The sequence below is a fragment of the Uloborus diversus genome, chromosome 6, assembly GCF_026930045.1.
Source record: "Uloborus diversus isolate 005 chromosome 6, Udiv.v.3.1, whole genome shotgun sequence".
Classification (NCBI taxonomy): Eukaryota; Metazoa; Arthropoda; class Arachnida; order Araneae; family Uloboridae; genus Uloborus; species Uloborus diversus.
Window position 1 is genome coordinate 86156037 of NC_072736.1, and position 20606 is coordinate 86176642.

The 20606-nt window shown below is 33.7% G+C and overlaps 1 non-coding gene across 1 annotated transcript; it reads left to right on the forward strand.

Annotated features, from left to right (window-relative positions):
• The first annotated feature begins 4507 nt into the window (after positions 1–4507).
• On the forward strand, positions 4508–4580 carry Trnaa-agc (transfer RNA alanine (anticodon AGC)). The gene has a single exon. It is a non-coding gene; the product is annotated as a tRNA-Ala (tRNA).
• The last annotated feature ends 16026 nt before the right edge of the window (positions 4581–20606 follow it).

Below are 20606 nucleotides of genomic sequence, written 5' to 3' on the forward strand. Positions count from 1 at the left end.
AGATTGAATTGTTTTTTTATTGATTTATCTTTTGGTACTTCTTATAAAACGAGCTCTGCAATGCCTAAACTGACAGTGATGAATCAATATTCCATCAAGTCACGTGATAACTGTCTGTGATGTTCTGTATGTTTGTCTATGAGAAGTTCATAGGTATTACAAATTCAGTGTTATTTTATCATTGTAGACTAGTGCTTTGTTGATGTAATGTTACTGAAATGTCTTGACATGTTTTTTCACTACTGAAATTGTAAAAAAGATTTGAATAAAAAAATTATGTGCAGAAACGATTTATTTATCTTTGGGAAGTCCAATCTTTGTGTTTTCATTTTACATTATAGCCCAAACAAATTTTTTTTATGGAAAATGTCTTGAAAAGTTCTCTTTGCTTGAAATTTGAGTTGGTAAATAATTAAAATATTTTGATTTCAGGATAGGTATTTTAAGTCATATATAATTTTCATAATGCTTTTCAAACGGCGATATACATCAAATTTCATTTACACTTGCGTTTCCGGAATTTCAGTTTTAAAAAATTGTCAGAGGAAAGCCTTTGAATCTCTCTCTGCTCTTGATAACATTACCAAAGATCATCTAAAACAAAGTTTTTAAAATTGCAACTTCGAAATTTTGCGGGGGAGGAGGGCATTATTTGGAATATCAAAAGCATATTTTGCAGTTTAATTGATGTTCATAATAACCAACTGATGTGATCAAATATCAAATCACAGAATAATTTAATTATAAATTATCTACTACTACTATTATATCTTAAACATTATAATATACATCTAGATATTCTTAATTTAAATTTCTGCATTTAGGTTGAATATTCAAGAGTATTGTTCATGCATTTTTCCTTACTTAGCATATCATTCAGTAATTTATATTTATTAAAACATTTAATTTTGAACTTTTATAAGAATAAAATTAAATATTAGCATTTTCTGTAAAGTAAATGAAATTACAACCTTTTATCTATCACTTTTGTGTTATATTCTTATATCAGTATTCATTTTGCACATAACTTTATCCAGAGAATGAATTTTTAGAATTTAAATCAAAATGGAATGTGCAAGAATGGGTATTCTCATTATTTTGGACAATAAAAAATAAAAATTAAGCTTTTATTTACTTATAGATAATTATCTGCTTGTGTTTTAATACTAGATTAAATCAATAATAATCTTGATCAATAACTACAAAAAAGGGTCAAATTTTGTCAACAGAATATATTTTTTTAAAACTGAAATTTTATACCTATGACTATTGAATGAAATATAATTTTAAAGGAAATTACATCAGGGTGCTCATTGTTACTGGCACATCTGTCCCGGTAGATGTTACAAACCAATATTACTTTTTTGTAAGTTTCAAAGATACAAATACCTTAAAATGCAATGTTCTAATAGCTTTCATTTTAAAGCAATTAGTTGTTTAAATAATTATTAACTAAATACAACTTAATATAACTTATTTACTTCTTTGCAGCTTTCAAGTTAAATGGAATGTACAGTAGAACCCCACAAATTCGGATTTAATTTGAGGAGTGATCGTAAAAATTTCCATAACATTAATTTATTGAACTCTTTCGCGGGCAAGACCGTGTTATGTCGTTGATTGAGTTCCCTCTTCTTGGCAATGAAACTTCGGAATGTTTTTTTTTCTTCGGAAGATTAGAGACTTTATAGTAACAAAGTAAACATGTTTACTGTTTATGTGTAATTATATGTTTCATATAAATATGATTTTCAGTAAGTATGTATTATTTATTATTTATTTTTTCATTCTCTGGACATTCTGGATTGGGTTGGATCCCAATTAATCCGAATTATTTGGGTTCTACTGTATTGTTAATTATTGGACAGTTTCTAGTTCCAACGGTTCAGTACACACAACTTTTTAAATAAATTTCCTACTATGTTTCACTGTATGGTGCAGTTCTGTATTTCTTAAAGGACAACATGTTATGTAATTATAATTAAAATATTTACATCATAAATTATCATAGGCCAAACCGCCCAAATTACGCCTCATGATTCGGCCAGGTGGAAGTTTTGTCCCATCTTCACAAACTATTTCGCCATGTTGCCACACAGCACTATCACAGCAATATTTTTAAATGAATTTTGAAATTAATTCTGATTTGTTTAAAATTACTGATTGTTCTACATTAGTCTTTAATTTCTAAAATGTTAAACTTTTATTGTTATTTTAGGTAGGTCAGTGGTAGTAGTAAAGATATCTCTATGTATTAAAAGAAAGTAACGTCAAAGACATGTTTGTGGCGGACCTGTGTCCTTGAAAATTTTCCCAAAATTACTTTGAGCACCAGGAGTTTGCACCTGGGGGTTCTTTATTTGAAATTTTGAATTAGTTTTTTAAAATAATTATTTAAGCTAAAATTTCACAGAAATTACCTACAAAAGGGATGAAAGATTTCCCACATCGCTTAACATTCTCTGTTGTTTGATAGAGATTTTTTTTTTCTGCATCAAATAAAGCTTGTTCCTATTTTCTCAATAAATTAGATCAGCAGAAATAAGGGTTTCTGTTTTAGCAAAAAGTCCTAGGCTCAGCTCAATTCAAGCCCGGAGCTAAAGAACAAAATGTATTACTAGAAGTTACGATTTTGAAAGTGACATTTCAAACGTACAAAACTGCTATTTTACAATACTCAGGTCACCCCTAGCACCTATAGTTGTGCTAGTTTGTACAGGTAATTTTTTAACCTGGCAAAGGGGTGCTCTTCAAAGTTCTTTCTTTTTTTTTTGTTTAAATATCTTGACTATGTATATTTCTCTCAAGTTTTTTTTGCCTTTTGGTGAGAACCGGATTGTGTTCTTATTATGAGCCTTCACCTAATTTCTATTTTCTGCAGGAGGGAGAAGGACATCTTCATTTTGTTCAAAACGGAACTCATAACTTTTTTTCAAACTGATTATTTCGAATCGATGATTTAAATCTTTGCAAATCAAATAAGATTGCGAAGCAATCTTCACGGGTTGGTGAATCCCATCGAGCAGGGCGCAGAGCCCCCTAGTGTTTTAAATTTTAGCAACATAGTGTAAAAAGTTTTGTCAAATGCTGAAACTCCTTTGTGAATTGGAACCAAATCAACACTTATTATTTTATTATTGTAAAAAAGTTGGTTTTAAAATAGTCCTAACTTATCTGTGAAAAAACTCATTTTATCCTTGAATTCTCATTCTAGAAAAATTTACTGAATTATGTGTACGAACCATGCTTTTCGCCAGAATCATTAAAGATAGTCATAGTCTTAAGTTTCTTTTTTTTTTTTTTGGAGCTTCAATTTTGAAGATTTTCCAAGAAGAGCCCTGAACACTCCGCTCCCTTCAAAAATTGCTCGTCCTCTAACGTCACTAAATATTTCTTACAAAAAGGGATGTCACTCGTACCTTCTTTTTTAAGATTTCAATTATGAAACATTTTCGGAGAAGGGGTTGTGGAATATCTCCTCCCCTAACATCACAAAGAATCATCATCAGGCACCATCTAGGATCCACTTAAATAAGAGGGGTTCTGCCCACTCTTCCTCCACCAAAGATTGTCTGCTGCCTGAAACTACGTTTTGACGCCTTGTATTAAAAAACATTTTTCCCCACACTACTTACTTTGGTCCAAAAATGACGCTTGTGACTCCCCCTTTTGAAATGATCCCCTCCAAAACCAAAAGCTGGATCCACTCTTACTCTCTTTTTTTATGTATGTACATCTACAAATGCGCTAAAAAACATCAAGTCTCTCCCAATACGCCCCCACTGTTTTTCTCCCCCCACCCCCTCAGCTCGACACCACGCCACTGAATTTAGCGACTATTCTGAGAAAACATAAGATAAAAATAATTTTGAATTGATTTAGGATTACAAAATTTTAATACTAACACGAAATTCATGTGGACAACTATTGCAAGTTTAAAGTTTTCAAACAAGCATCACATTTTTCTTTTTTTCAAGATTTCAAAATGAAACCAGTGTACAATACATAAGATAACTTCGCCTGACATTTTTTCCAAAATAATTCACAAAGCGCCTTCTTAAATTCATCATTTTAAGAAGGAAAAGAAAACGTGTACATTTATCTGCAGGATATTTTCGATCCAAATATAAGGCGAGTCAAATTATTTGATTGCTTAGCTTCTTACCCTAGAAAAATATCGAAGTTCGCGGTAACTGGTCTAGCCCATGGTCTAGCATTGTTCAAACTACCGTCAGCGCCCACCGTATGCGCCTGCTGACATGAAAAATAATAAAATTCAGAATCAAAGTTTGGTTCTGCTCTATTCCGTTAGGTGTCAGCACGAGCAGTTTCCGAAAAACTTTCTGAAACGAAGTATGATGCAATGTTACATGTTTTGCATTCAAAGAGTCAGAATTTCTCAATGAGTAATCGTAAAGTAACGTTAATTCTGTTAAATGTTATCCATCGAAACTGCATTCTTTGTATGTGACTTTTAAATTTTTACTTTGGACACTAAATGGCTGTCGGGGGCGTAGCTCAGATGGTAGAGCGCTCGCTTAGCATGCGAGAGGTACCGGGATCGATACCCGGCGCCTCCAATTCATATTTTTTCTGCCATGTGAAAAAGTAATTTTGTACGAATTGATTCAAAGAGAAGATTTTATTGATGCATCTTTCCATCATATTTAGGGGGGAGGGGCTATAGCGCAGACTGCGCCATTGAAATTTTTAGGGGGAGTGTTTTGAGGGGTATTTTTCTCATTTGGCGTGGATCTGCGATAGTGAGTGTGGTTGCGCCCTTGCCCTTGAGGGGGGGGGGGGGGCACCTGGCATCTTGAATATATATATATTTTCTTTCCATCTTTTTTTATTAAAATTAATATTTCTAATTATTTTTAATATGCTTGTTGCTTTCGGGTTAGTCATTTCAAATTTAACCAATCCATATTGAAAACAAAAACTATGCCTAGATAGGGGAAAAGCATAGACTAATAATAAGAGTAGACCGAGCTTTCACAGACTAGCTGATGAAAAAATTGGTTCATGGATACATCATGTGACTAGTGGAAGGCTTGGCGAGAACTTTGGCGGCATGGTTGCTAGATTGCAACATTATCTATAGTTTGGCACTCGACATGTATTTTAAGACGTAATGTATTTTCATTATAATTTTTTTTTCCAGGTGCAGAGAATGAACTGTTTTTCTTTTAGTTATGCATTATTTTGGCATTAGTTTTTGATCACAGTTTTCAGTAACTTTTATTTCATTTGGAACTACTACGTCAGCGTTGGCGTGAACGTAATGGCGTAAACAATTTGCATTAACGCAAAAATGTACTAATCGGTATCTTAAATTGAAATTGTAGGTAAAAATCTTACCGTTTGCCGATTCTTTTCGGGCGCTTGCATCTTTAATTGCTTATAGAGTTATTGAAATTGACTATCGAAAATGCAAAATACGATCTAAACGAAAAACTTTAACAAAATATTTACAACTTAGAATAACAAATTTACAAATCGGACTTCATAAAAGATCATTCTTCCGTGTTCCATCAATTCTATTTATTTTATTTCTCGCGAGCGTTGATCGTCTGCTACGATCAACGCCCGCTGTTGCTAGGATATCCACCAGTCACATGGTTTGGTTTATGAGCAGCAAAAGGGTTGCCATAGCTCGGTCTACTCTTATTATTAGTCTATGGGGAAAAGTGATCACATGTGAACAATTTTTTTCTCTTCTTAATTTCTCAAAAAAAAAAAAAAAAAAAAAATCATATTTTCGCAGAAAATGTGTACCCATGATTAAATAGTCTTTTCTTTGTGCCCTGAAATTTTTTCTGTTTGTTCAAAAGATTATATTTTTACTTTACGGAATTTTTAAAGAATGTCTTCAATTGTCCACATATGCTCCTGTAGGGAGGGGGGCAGATGTGAACAAGCCAGGTGCGCATATGAACACGATTGAAAAATGCAGGACAAGTATCATATTTCAACGAACTCTTTAATATAAAACATAGTCGGACAGACCAAATGCATTGATGGGTTTGTAAACCTATACTATGTCGGTTCAAACTGTACAGGGGCGGATCCAGAAATGTTTGTAAGGGGGATCAAGTTTTAATGGGTAGATCTCCATCGTAAAAAAGTATCAGTTAAGCAGGTGTGCCCATCCCTCCAAGGGTGATGGAGCCCCCCTCATATGCTACGGAGCACTCTCCCCCCCATCCCAACAACAAAATTGACAAACCCCTTTCAAATTGCGACCCCCCTCCTCCAAAAACTTTCAATGGCGTAACCTGCACCATGGATCACATTCCCTCAAATTTTCGTAAAAAGTCACATTTCTTTAGGAAGACATGTTGGTCACGTTGGAAAAACCACGCGCACACACAGATATGCATGGTTTGAGGTGGAATAGTGCTCTGAAAAACGTTAAGCTCAATAGAGACGATTATTCTTTGGAGAAAGAACAAAAAACTCAAAATAGCAGTTGGAAAAGTAAACGAACCTAATCAATCTTTTGAATTATGACCCGATGAGAAGAAATACCATGCAGAACCAAGTTTAAAAATAAAAAAAATGGTTGACATTGATTCCATGTACTATTTTTTCGAACCTAAAAAATTGAATTTTAAAAATTATCCTACTAAATTCCTGTCATAGGGGGGTCAGATGACCCTTTGACCCTCCCCTGAATCCGCCCCTGAAACTGTTCAGTAACTGTCAATTAGAAAATATTTTTTCCGAACTGTATAACCCTGCTCAGTGTCAAATTTTAAAGTTACGTAGCATGTTCTAATTACTGGATAAACAAGAAGAAAACTTATTATATTACGGAGAGTACATGGGAACTGTTCACATGTGCCCCAACATATTGTGTTCAAAAGTGCCCCGTCATCTACCTTTGTACTAATTTTCAAAAATAAAAAATTCTTAATTTAGTTAAAAAATTTAAAGACTGTCATAAATTTACTTGAATGTACGCATAATGGTTTTTAATAATTAAGTTTAGCCTATTAGTTAGTTTAAAATTTGTTTTTACATTAAGAAGATAGTGATAAAATTACATCAGTATCTGCTAAAACAAAGAAATTGTCCCCACAGGAACATAAACTGGCCCCTTGCTCCAAAAATTTGGTCAAGAAATGCAACTGGTACTGCCATTACTTGAAAATTTTTCAAGGTTTTTTGCTTGACTTTATCCTAGTAAAACATACCATGTTTACATGTGCCACCTTTTCCCCTATATGTAAAATAAAAATGATTTCTCAAATTCGACGAAGGGCAGTAGCAACCTCCTGAGCCTAAGTCCTGAACAATTTTTTTTTTCCTTGAGCAATACTGAATTGCTTTTATTATCCTCATTTGATCCAAGTTGATGTTGCTCTAATTTTTCAGATCGCCATGACGATGAGAATTAGCTATTTCGTTATTTTAATATTTATTAAGAGGACAAATTTTCGTTACCATGGTTACAAATCGCTTGCATTCATTAAGGCTTAAATTAGGCAGATTTGACTTTTAAAAAGGGGTGGATGGGTGTAAAATTACATTTTTTTTTCCAGAAAAAACATCAACTTAGAAAATTTTAAAAATCAAAACTTCATCCAAATAGAAATTGATAAGAAATAAAAATACGCAACGTAAATCGCTGTAAATGATCTCTATGACAAATGTACTGGTGGATATCGGCCATAAAATCTTTATCTGTATTATCCCCATTTATTTTTTTATGGGTGTGCCTCGTATTACCTATACTCGAAAATCATAATATGACGGGTGCAAATTTCTTGGCCATTTCCATTCCATTCCCTTTGTAGAAACAAGAAACTCAACGAGTAGGATGCTGTCGCAATTCGTGATTGCGAAAAAAATAATTTGAATTCAAAACGTCTAAATTCAAATGAATGCAGGATGTTTTTTACTTCCTTTTGCCAAAAAGGAAGTATTGTATTCGCAAAAAAAGTTTCACTCAAAAATCTGCCTTAATTTCCATTTTGCTCACCCCCAAATAAATATATTTTTTTTTCTACCCGACCGCACGTGGATATATGCATAAGAACATATAGACACCCGAAAAATCCATTTTGACGATACCCGAGTTAATTACAACGAGTTTTTTCGTGACGTCTGTATGTACGTATGTATGTGCGTATGTGTATATGTGACGGGGGGGGGCAGTGGCATCCAAAAGCATTTTACCAAAATTGCATTGTGCTCTGAAAAAAACTAAAAGTTGAGTTGTTATTGTTTTCAGGAAAGAACATTTTTTTTACTTCCTTTTACAAAAAAGGAAGTATTGTATTCGCGAAAAAAATTTCACCCAAAAATCGGCCTTAATTTCCATTTTGTTCACCCTCAAATGAATGTTGAGTTTTTTTTTTTCAGCTCGACTACACGTGTATATGTGCCTAGGAACGTACAGACACCTGAAATATCCATTTTGACGATCCCCGAATCAATTACAACGAGTTTTCTCGTGACGTCTGTATGTACGTATTTGCGTTATGTGTGTATGTATGTCGCATAACTCAAGAATAGTATGCCCTAGAATGTTGAACTTTGGTACGTAGACTCCTAGTGGAGTCTAATTGTGCACCTCCCTTTTTGTTTGCATTCGGATGCTCCAAAGGGGGTCTTTCACACCTTTTTGGGAGGAAATCAATGTTAATTTCAATGCAACCTCCACTTGGCAATATATCACCAAGCGTTTGGACGCCAAATTTTGTCGACAAATTTGGCGTTTTTTCTTTTTTAATTAATTAATTAATTAATTTATTTATTTATCTTTTTTTTTTTTTTTTTTTTTTTTTTTTTGAGAAATCACGATTGCTTATTGTTCTTGTCACTTGACCGTCTTTGATGTCCGGTTCCTTTTTCAGCTTGGACCAGGGACCTGTGCACAGTGTTCGGCATTAATCAATTATTTTTTCAATTGCCTTGTTGATTGATTTAAAAAATAATTGCAATTAAACTATTAATTGTACTTTGAAATTAATTTAATTAGATTAACGTACGTTAATCACTTTTCACAATTAAAATAATTGCAATTAATTTTTTTAATTGTTTTGTGAAACAATTAAAACTAACAATTAACTTAATGTATCAATAGGTACAGCGCAGCGTAAAGAGTTCAAAGTATTATTCGAGTTCGTATTTTCGTTCAGTGTTGATTGCTCGCTCGCCGCGTGAACTATTCTATTCTTGACAAGTTTTTTCCACACGTAAATGTTTATTTTAATTAAGTGTTTTAAAGTTGTGCAAATCATTGTTTTATAGTTTAACCTGTAACAGGGGAAATCAGAAAGTAGGACATAACAGGGGACGTAAGATCTCAGAGACCGCTCTGTTTATTTTATTTATTTATTTTTTTTAATCGTGTAATTAAGATGCATTTCTGTAATTTCCCTCAGATGTTCTTTGGACTTTTACTAGTACGGAAAAAAAAATTTAATTGAAATATACCTTTTTTGAGGATATTTTGCTGGAGCCATAAGATTTTTTGAGAAAAGTCATATGCTGAAGTAAATAATTTATTGCTCGTAATAAAGTTACTGATACATGAAATACACTGCCAGCTCAGTCATTTCCAGCCGAGGACTGCAGTTTCGTGCTTATTAGCACTCATTAGCCCGGCATAGGAAAGTGAATGAGCTGGAGATGGAAAACCTCTTAAGGAAGCCAAGAGTGCCGAACAAACTGGTAACTAATATAGAATTAGGGCAGACTAGACGAGTGACCGAAGCAATGGTTCGGTTCAACTCGAGTATTTCATATATTTCTGCTTTAGCCCTGGCTATTGCGCGGTAATTTACTGAAAGTTACTGATATTTTATTGATATTTTATTTGTTGCTAACATGTGTATTTAAATAGTTAGATAGTAATATGGTACCCGTTTAGCGTCTACGTCCCAGATAGACCTGTCGTCTGTAGAATATATTGTACAAAATCAGTAATTTTTTATGAGTCAGTTTTCATTAAAATTCACAGAACAACCGACAATTGTTAATCGCAGTAAATTACAGTTAACAATTAATTAATTGTTAACTGTGGTAAACTACAACTAACAATTAAGTAATTGTTAACTGTAGTAAACTACAGTTAACAATTAATTAATTGTTAATTGTAATTTTCCAGTTACAATTGATCAATTGTTACTTGTGGTTACGTTTACCACAAGTAATCAATTGTTAATCTTTAATTGTCAATGCAATTAAAATTTGCCCAACTCTGCCTGTGCAGCACCACCGCTCACCGTCATCTGCAGGCGCGGCTCTTCCGATCCTGAGCGCTTTTCCTGGGTGGTGGCGTTGTCCACGCATACACTCACCACTGCGCAGCACAACTGTACACAAGTAACCGCCCAAGAGGAGGCAGTTTCTAGAAACAATAACCCCACTAAGTAGCGCCCTGTCGCAACTCGTGGTTGCGAAACACATAATTTGAATACAAAATTTCAGTATTCAAATTATATTTTTAAATCTGGTTTTAATTTGGCCACTATTGGCAATATTTAGAGAGTTTACCATTGATTCACATTAAAATTGCCAACATTCGGAAAATTAATTTGTATAAAGCGCTTTTTTTTTTCTTTTGCTTCAGTTCACAACAAACTTGGGGTGAAAATATTTGAGGTGTTTCTTTGCTTACTCTAAGTCCAAGGCACTATCATCATTAAATTAGAGTAAAAGAGAAGTCATGTGAAGCACACATCAGCTCTTTTTTTTTTTTCCCTCCTTTATGTTTCTCTTTTTCACGATATATAAAGCCATGCTTTACTAGTTCGTTTTCTAATGTATTGCCTACTGTCGTTTTTGAATTGTTCTTACGAGGGGGAATGTTATCAAGAATGATGCAGGGCCAGGGCCGTCGCGTCGCTAGGTCATAAAACTGGGGAAGGTGGGGGGGGGGGGTACGCATTTGGGCGGCCCCTTGAATGTTTCAAACGCATGTTTCGATATGCAGAAAAAAGAGAGAGAATATTTAGCTTCTGATTTAGCAGGGATAGTCATATTACTAGACCTTAGTACTAGTAATATAAATTTAACCGCAAGAATAATATTTAGTCAGAATTAAAGGGTGTCGGAGGGCTTCCTCCTGGCATTATTTTCAAAATTGAAGATATAAAAACGCAGATTTAGATTATATTTTAAGTAGGGGATAAAGTGGAGAGAAGGTCCAATAGCCTCCCCCGATAATCCCGCGTCAAGTTCTCAAAACACAATCGTACGTTATATTTGATTATGTTCAGGAGGGGCGGTCCGGGGGTTCTCCCCCGGGAAATGTTCAAGATTTTTATTTGAAATTCCTTAAACGATCTATGGTGATGTTTAGGGAAGAAGAGACTCGGGGTCATCTCCCGATAAATTTTCAAAAAACACAATTGTGAATTATTTCTGATTGCGACAGATAAAGGGGTGTCCGGGGGCTCTCCCGCTGGAAAATTTGAAAATTGCTGTTTGAAAAATGTAGTTTTAGACGATCTATGGTGATATTAAGGAGAAGAGAGAAGCGGGTACCATCCCCACGAAATGTTTTGAAATTGAAACCCTAAAAACGCGGTTGTATGCTTTTCTGTTAAAAATGAGTGCACCACCAGTTTCTTAAAGCTCCGAAAACGTGAAAAAGCTAACCTTCACTGAAAGGGGAGGGAGGAGGGGTTGAAGAGGCTCGCGTACAGAAGTGTTTCATAATTGAAGCACTAAAAACGAGATTTAAGACGTTTTTCGGTGATGTTGGCGAGAGAGAGGGGGGGGGGGAGCATTCTTTCGAAAAATTTCCGCTCTGCAGCAAACGCAGTTTTAGAAGAATTTTGGTAATGTAAATAGGTGGAGAGATTAGGAGTCCTCCTCTGGCAAATTGAAATTCAATTAACGCAATCATAGGCGAATTTCAATACTGCTGTAGGGGTAGAGGGTTTAGGAGATCACCCTCGTAAAATTTTCTGAAACCTTAACATGAAATTTTTGAGGATCTTCGGTAATATTAGGAGGAGGACAGGTTCAGGAGACCCCAGGGAGCTTTTTAAAATTCAAGTCCAAAAGACGAAATTTATTCGACCGTGAATGATGATGAATGATTAATTGAGAGGGGTTTGCTTGGGGATTACGTTGGAAACACTCTCAATGATTTCGAAATTGCAGTGATAAATACTAATGTGTAGACCATTTTTATTGACGGTAGGGCAAAAGGGGTTTGAGAACGTTTTCCCACAATTTTTTCAAAACCGAAGTTTTAAAACTAAATTCCAGACCAGCTTTGGGGTCGTAAAAAGAAGGAATTGGAGTTCTCCACGTTACCCTCAGTTTGAGTACGTCCCTATTTTCATTTTAAACTTTAATTATTGTGGTAATACTTTCTTTCAGTTTTCCTTTACCAAACACGATTATTTGCTTGGTTTTTCCGTTGTAAAATTCTCAATTTCCAGCCCAATATTTTTGCTATCTTGAAATTCAAACGTCTGCTGCGGCCGAAGAAAGAGCTTTTAACATTTTGAACGAATGTGGTAATTTTCTGTGATATTTTAGGTTGTATTTATATTATTTTAAATGTTCCTCTTGCATTTCTCGATTAAGTTTTGATTTAACTTACGATTTTTACGTTCAAACATTTAGAACTTCTGGTGTAAGTATTCATCACAATACTTAAAATCTCTCTTAGCATTAAACTGGTTTTTTTTTTCTCTTTCTCTCTCTCTCTGTTTAATTACATCGGCGACTCATGCATTTTTCTCCACCTAGCAATGATTTTCAGGAAAATATTTTTCACCGAAAAAATTACATATGGGAATGTTTCGGCGGCCCCTATGAAGGCATCCTATTTCTTTATTTATTAAACTGAATATCCTGATGCATGGTTTTGTATAACCAGGGCCGCCAATCGACAAGGCGTGCACGTTTTGTAGCCGGTCCTACATCCCATTATGCCAATTTTATTCTATGGACAATACTTTCGGGGAAAATTTTGAACCGGGCCCGTAATTTCTGAATAGGCAGACATACCCACTCTGCGGCCTTGTAGATAGTGCACTGAATACTTTTTTTTTTTTTTGCGCTAAAAATGTTTGAAGCGTACATTTCCACGGCCCTTACTTAGATAGTCTTAATAAAAGAGAATCATGGATGTTCCTAAATTATATTTTAAGATTACATTTTCTGTTCAAATTTATCAGAAAAAATACTTTTTGTCACTATTATTTCCAATTGTTCATTTATATTTACTATTTTAATTTTTTAAAACAACGAAGAGTTTTCCTTTTTCGTAGTTAAAAGGAAATTGGCGACTCCACTTTCAAAAAACTGGGCGGGGGGGGGGGGCGGTAGCGCCCCCCAGGTTATCGGCCCTGTACAGGGTTCCCTTTTAAGTGGGGTACAGAATATCCCCAATTTAGGGGGCCCAGAGGTTTCTCCCCCCGAAAGAAATTTCGAAAAATAGATATAAAATCCTGCATTTTGAAGCCTTATAATGGATAATTGAAGCCACAGAGATATTTGAAAAAGATTGGTAAACAAAATATTTTTAAAGTTATACTCTTTTGCAAATTAAGATTACACAAAAATTGCTTTTGAGCTGACATCTTGGCAGCTTTCTTCTCTTTTTGGGAACTGCCAAACTTGTCTTATCCTCCTCATAAGAAGCAAAACTAAATCTGTTTACGGTTTGCATTAAAAGATCATTCAGCTTCCATTACTTAAAAAAAAAAAAAAAAAAAAAATGTTTTTAATATGATTTCAGTCGGTAAAGAGAGAACAACTGTAAATTGCAGAAAAACTTCAAAGAAAATGTTAATAAAAGAAAGAAAGAAAGAAAAAAAGGCCGCTGTGCCCAAACTTTAACGTTAAAATTAATTTTAGTACATTTTCATTATTTGGCTTTCTGTTATTTTCCTCCAAGTACGAACCTAACCTCTAAAAAACTTTCCTTTTACTTGACATGATCAGCTGATTTTTGTACAGAAAACTCTACATTTTCAAATCGTGCCATCTTTATCTTTACTAATAATAAAGCTGAAAGTTTGGATCTCTGCCTGGATATCTGTCTGGAAGTCTGTGGCGCGCGTAGTACCTAGACCGTTTGGCCGATTTTCGTGAAATTTGGCGCAAAAATAGTTTGTAGCATGGGGGTGTGAACCTCGAAGCTATTTTTCAAAAATTCGATTTTGTTATTTTTTTATTCAAATCTTTACTAATAATAAAGCGAAAAGTCTGTGTTTCTGGATGTCTGATACGCGCATAGCGCCTAGACCGTTCGGCCGATTTTCATGAAATTTGGTACAAAACTAGTTTGTAGCTTGAGGGGTGTGCACCTCGAAGCGATTTTTCGGAAATTCCATTTTTTCTTTTTCTATTCCAATTTTAAGAATATTTCAACCAGTAAATTATCATAACGTGGACGAACAAATCACAATAACATTTACGAGTAAATTATCATAACGTGTATTAGCAAATTACCATAACGTAGACGAGCAAATTACCGTGACATGGGCGAGAAAATTAACATAGCAAATTGGCGAGAAATTCATCATCAATTATTTGTAAACATACAGGCGAACCAAATACAGTCGAGCCCGCTTAATGGAATAGGCAATTTGGCAGGAAAAATTGTTCTAATAAGCGGGATATTCCATTATCCGGGGTAAAAATAACACACATCAACGGTGTAGTACATTGGAATTTTTTTACGTTAAGCGGTATATTCTATTATCCGATATTCCATTAAGCGGGCTCGACTGTACCTCTTAATTTTCTACTACGGGCAAAGCCGTGCGGGTATCACTAGTACACAAATAAAAGAGAACTTCACAAAAGAGAACGTTGAAAGATAAAAATTTCATTATGTGAACAAAATGCTGGTAAATAAAAAAGTAATGTCTCTTTTACGAAAACATTGTGATAGTATCACACAGGAGAGCAATAATTTTGGAAGTAAAAATGTTTAAAATTGCATTTTTATGCGAGCAATAATATCACACATGGATTCATGGAAGTATCAGCTATGATACTTCCATGAATTTTTCTGAAGATATTCATCAAAGATCTTAGAATTATGCGAATATTTATCGCTAATATTTGATATATTTAAGGTGTCACAAAAATCATTCAATGTTTCTTTTTCCAGCTTATTAGTACGTGAAATAAACTTTCCAGAGCTCTGTTCAAACAAATCAGAACTAAGATAGTCTTTTTTCTCCAAAATATTATTCATTATAACACATTCTGGACTTGAAAACACTTCTGGTTCACTGAAATCAAATATTTCCTCCTCGATTAAACTTTCGCTGTCATTTCCATGTGTACTTCTAATAGCAGTCAAAGAATTCTTTTGAGATGTAAGATAAGTAGATTTTCTTCCTTCTGAACCCAATACAGGGGATTTTTTTCCAAAATAATCTGCAAAAGATGCAATTCTCGAATTCTGAAAAACATTAATTGACTTTAGAAAGCTATTTTCTCTATTATTTTCAACAACGAATAAAGATTTTTTCAGAGATGCAGAATCAGCAGGTTTTATTTCTTTTGATTGCAAGGCAGATGCATGAAAAATATTGCCAGACTTTAGAAAAGTATTCTCGTTACTATCTTTATTATTTTCGACAACTAGTAAAGAATTCTTCCGAGATGCAAGACCAGTAGGTTTTATTTCCTTTGACTGCAAGGCTGATGATTCTTTAGTGAAACAATTAGCAAAAGATGCATCCTTAGAATGAAGAAAAATAGCATCAGACTTAAAAATATCACTTTGACTATCTTCTCTAGCCTTTTCGTCAGCAATTAAAAATTGATTCTGAGATGCAGGATCAGCAGATTTTCGTTCTTCTGACTGCAAGGCAGGTGATTCTCTAGTAAAATAATCAGCAGCGGAAGTAGTCCTAGAACTATTGAAAACATTAGAGGACTTTAAAATGTCTACCTCACAATATTCTCTCGTATTTTCGACTGCAGCTAAACTGTTTTTCTGAGAAGCAGGATCAGTACAACTAAGCTCTTTTGAATTCAAAGCATATGATTCCTTTGTAAAACAACCAGCAATAGATGCAGATTCAAGATCTTGTACAACATCCGTAGACATTAGAACATTATTATCTTCACTATCTTTCTTAGTGGAGTTTCTAATATTAGATGGGGTAGCCACGTTAATCTCAGGGTATTTACGTTTTTCTGAATCCTTTACATCAACACATAACTCTTTGGGGGAAGATCTTGCACAATACAATTTTTCTGCTTCAGGAATAGCTTCCTTATCAAGGTCTTTATGTTTTGGAGATGAACTTGTTTCCATATTTTTTTCCTGGGGAGGAACAAAAGAGGTTTTTATTTAAACAAAATGCAGGTATAAAATTTCAGTTACTGCTATAAAAGTTACTTGCAACAGTTAGTGCAATATTAAAAGTGCATCCAAGGAATGGGAGTACATACAGTGGCTCCCAAAAGTCTTCGTACACCTAGGACTTTCAACGAAATAGGCCCCAAATCATTGGTTAGAATTAATATTTCGGAATAGGTATTTAATTATAAGATCTATGATCAATTTTTAACAAAACTGCATGAAAAGTATTTAAAAAATATTAAAACTTAATTTTTTAAAAATCAAAAACCGAAAAGTGCCGGAAATTTTATCTCACAAAAGTCTTCGTACACTTTATAAAATGTCTATATATTATTGACTAATCTAACTTTTGATTAAGTTATTAATTAGTAGAATATCATACAGTATTCATAACACCTTTTAAACATCTGGGAATAGATTTCATTCTTTTTCTTTCTTTTTTTAGCGTAATTTCTGAGTAAGTGTTATACCACACTTCGAGTATTACTATTTCTAGCTCTATTTTCGTTTTAAAGCCCTATTTTCGTAATCTAGCCTCCAGATATCTCTAAATACGTTACATTAAGTTACAATCTGGAGATTGAGGGGGTATTTTCTAAATTTTAGGACAATTTTCGAGGCACTAGACGCAAACGTTGAAAACCGTGTGCTTCTTATCGTTATCTTGATAAAAAACAAAGCTGTTTCCAATAACCAAATTTTTGACTAAGAGTTCAAAATTGGTTTTTAAAATATTTAAAGAAACAGCATGATTCATTATTTCATCAAAAAAATACAAACTACCAAGTCCTGATGCTGATATGCACCCTCACACTAAAACACCTTCACCGACCTGATTAACTGATCCAACTAAGTTCTTAAGATTAAGTTCCAAATTTTTTCTTCTACTTACAGTTATACAACAATTTAACCAAAAATGTTGAATTAATTTTTTTCTGTAAGTAAGACATGATTCTAAACTGTTTTTAGCTTATTTATTATTGATTTTGGGCCGAAAAGCGTAAGCTTTCTGTTTTTCGCACGACCAAGAAAATTTCTGCAGGAAGAGGTCCCATTTAATCCAGCTAATCAAAGAACTTGGAGAACAATTTCAGGTGAAAATTAAATGTAAAATGTTTCATTTAACTCTGCAGAAACTTTTACAGTGCTCAAATGTGTATTTTTCATTAATTTTTTAACTTCAAATCTACGATCACGTTCTGTCAACTTTGCCAGTTGACCTTTTCTTACCTTGTTTTCGGTCCGATTTCTATCTTTAAAGCATTTTATCAAGCAATTTACTATACAAACAAATAAATTAACTAATTTAGAGACATTTTAAACCAATTTACCACTACTATGGGAAAAAATTCAAATTTTGAATGGCGTTTGCGGTTTTTTACGAATACCAGCCATTTTACAGTAATAAGCAATATATTATGAAATAAATAAACCAAAAATTAAAGCCAAATGACTTATGAGGGTCAACACAATGCAAAAATATTAATAAAACGGCATATGATAATTTTAATCATGAATTTATTCGAAAATATTTAAGTGTACGATGACTTTTGTGGCGTGTTATTTCTCTGTCTCTTCGTTTTCTGACCCATTTCAAAAAGAAGATCCGTCAATATTTTAAAAAAAACCAATGGGTTATATTTAGAATGACATAGGAATGATGTGAAAAAATATTGGACTTTATATTCCAATTCAGCTTTGAGTTATTTTGGTTTTACTAAAAAATTTCCAAGTGTACGAACACTTTTGGGAGCCACTGTATTTTAATCAAAAGTTTGCTGTGTATTTTGGAAGCACATATTTTTTTTTTTTTAAATAACGTTTATAGTTGTAATGGTTACTTAAATAGTTTAATTGCAAAATGAAAACATATGATTGCAGTTTTTTTCAGCGAAGAAAGACCATTAAAGATTTAAATCAGTGTGAAATGTTATAGTTTAATCTTTTCCCTCACATTTTATAGAAAAGTAAAAGTTTTGAGGATGTTTTCAGAAAGGTTTTTTTTTTTTTTTTTTTTTTTTTTTTTTGAGTTCGGAATGGATAAAATAAAATTTTGAAAACGTTCTTTGAATAGATGCAGAATTTGGAAAAGAAATTTGTAAGTGTGTAAAAAAGTCCTTCCTCTGGGGCGATGTCGCCCATGTCCCTCGGCATTGATTTATTTATACCGGACTAGAAAATCGCTCAAGATAAGACGGGTGAAAATTGCTTCTACATGTGAACGAAGCAATTGCCTGTTTGGTGATATTTTGATGGTTGAAATTTTAACCCTAGCCGGCGCATCATCTTCAGTGGTTGTCTTTTCTGACAAGTTATCGCATTTGTTGATTTTTCCCTGCGAGCAATTATTAGCTGCACGTGAATTATTTATTAAATAAAATATTATTTTTAGTCAATTTGGCAAAACCCGAAACTTTGCTCTGGTAACCCTAGCTCCGCAACAATGAAAGATCCGATCCAAAATGGCTAAACTTAAGCTGTTGCGTAGGCCTGTATATATAGCGGCTCTAAGTCAAGCATTATCAAAACATATTATCAAATTATCATGCCGTGGAGCGAGTTTCATTGTTGATGACGTCAAGAGCGTGGCTCGATCATTGGCTATACATGAGGATTCTCTCGACTTTACATAATCCTCTTTATACAAAAACAGCATCCAGCCCCAGGCGTTCATTTCAGTTTTTACGCCTTGAATTCAAATTATATTTTTCGCAATTAGAATTGCAATAGAAACCCTTTGTGGAAACAAGAAACCCAACAAGTAGCGACCTATCCCATACGTAATGCCGAAAAACATAATTTGAACCCAAGATGTTAAAATTCTTATGTACGCCAGGGGCTGGTTGCTTAATTATTATTATTATTATTATTATTATTATTTTTACTCCCCAGAAATTTGCAAGAACATAAAAGATGCAAACAAAGCGTTCTCAGTGTTTTTAAGTTTCAAAGCTAAGAAAAGTGAAAAGTCTAACGTTTAACTCCTCCTTTGAATTTTCAACATCTAAAACAGCTTCTTGAATTTTCTTTGCAGTGCATTGAGTAACTTCCAAATTTTGCTCATTCAAGTTTGAGACATCAGCCTAGAACAAATTATATTTCACAAAAATTGTGTTAAAGCACTTTGAACGTTCATTTATAAATTGTAGGAAATTGCTAGGGAAGAGGTTCTTCGCTTTTATTGAAATACAAATAACTGCATCCAATCTCATATATGTAGATGAAAACAATTAAAGAGGCTTCGAAGAATAAAGGAAAAAGTCAAAATCAGCCCATACACATATTACAGGCTCCTGATTTTCATAATTTATCAAAAGCATAAAGAGTCCCTACTAAGGCTATTTAAGTGATCAGAACAAGCATCAACACCTGCATTAATATTTCAAACCTTAAATTTGAGCACGTGTATTTTTCAAAGTTATTCTCTAAGCAAAATAAATAGGATGCATGTTGAAAAAAGCTTGCAAGAAAAATTAAGTGTTTTCATCAGTAAGCACATCGCTTCAGAGAGAATTTTCTTTTAAGAGAGCAAATTTAATCACATGGTTTGCAAAATTAGAATTGGTAACTGTGATTAAACACATTTTTTAGCATTTTTCAGCTTTAGAGCAATTGGCGATTTGAGCACATCAAAGGTAAAAGATCGTTTTGCTCAAAACATGTATTAAACTCCTCTCCTCATTTAACACCTTTTGCCAAGAACTTCTACACCGTTAAAAATTCAAGTAACTTTTGTAATAAATGTTACTGTAAAATGGAGTTTTTACAGTACAGGAAAAATTTACAATTTATTGCGCCGAAGAAAAAAAACGATTGGAACACCAGTTGATACACCACATGACTTACAGTGCGAAGCAGATAATACCGTATTTCCCCTTACTGGATGTTCCAACTCGTATGGGGGGCAGCAAAGTCGCCTGCCAATTGTCCTAAGGTCGAACATGCTAGCAACCTTTTGCGTTTTTTATTTTTTGTTTATTCTACTGTAAAATTTTACTGTAAAGTAGGATTTTACGGTAAAAGTTGGCAACATGGATGCCAGTAACTTTTACAGCAAAATTCCAGGTTTTTTTTTTAAAAACAGTGTAACTAAAGTTTTAGTACAATACCTAATAATTTCATTAAATTATGTGAAGTTTTAAATTTTATGATGAAACTTTATCATTAAATTAACAATTTTGATCAACTGAGATTAATAATTACGTGAAGAAGCAGATTAGACGACCAAACAGTTCATATTTTAATTAATAATGGCATTCTACACATTAAATACACAGTAAGGTGGTGCTCATATAAA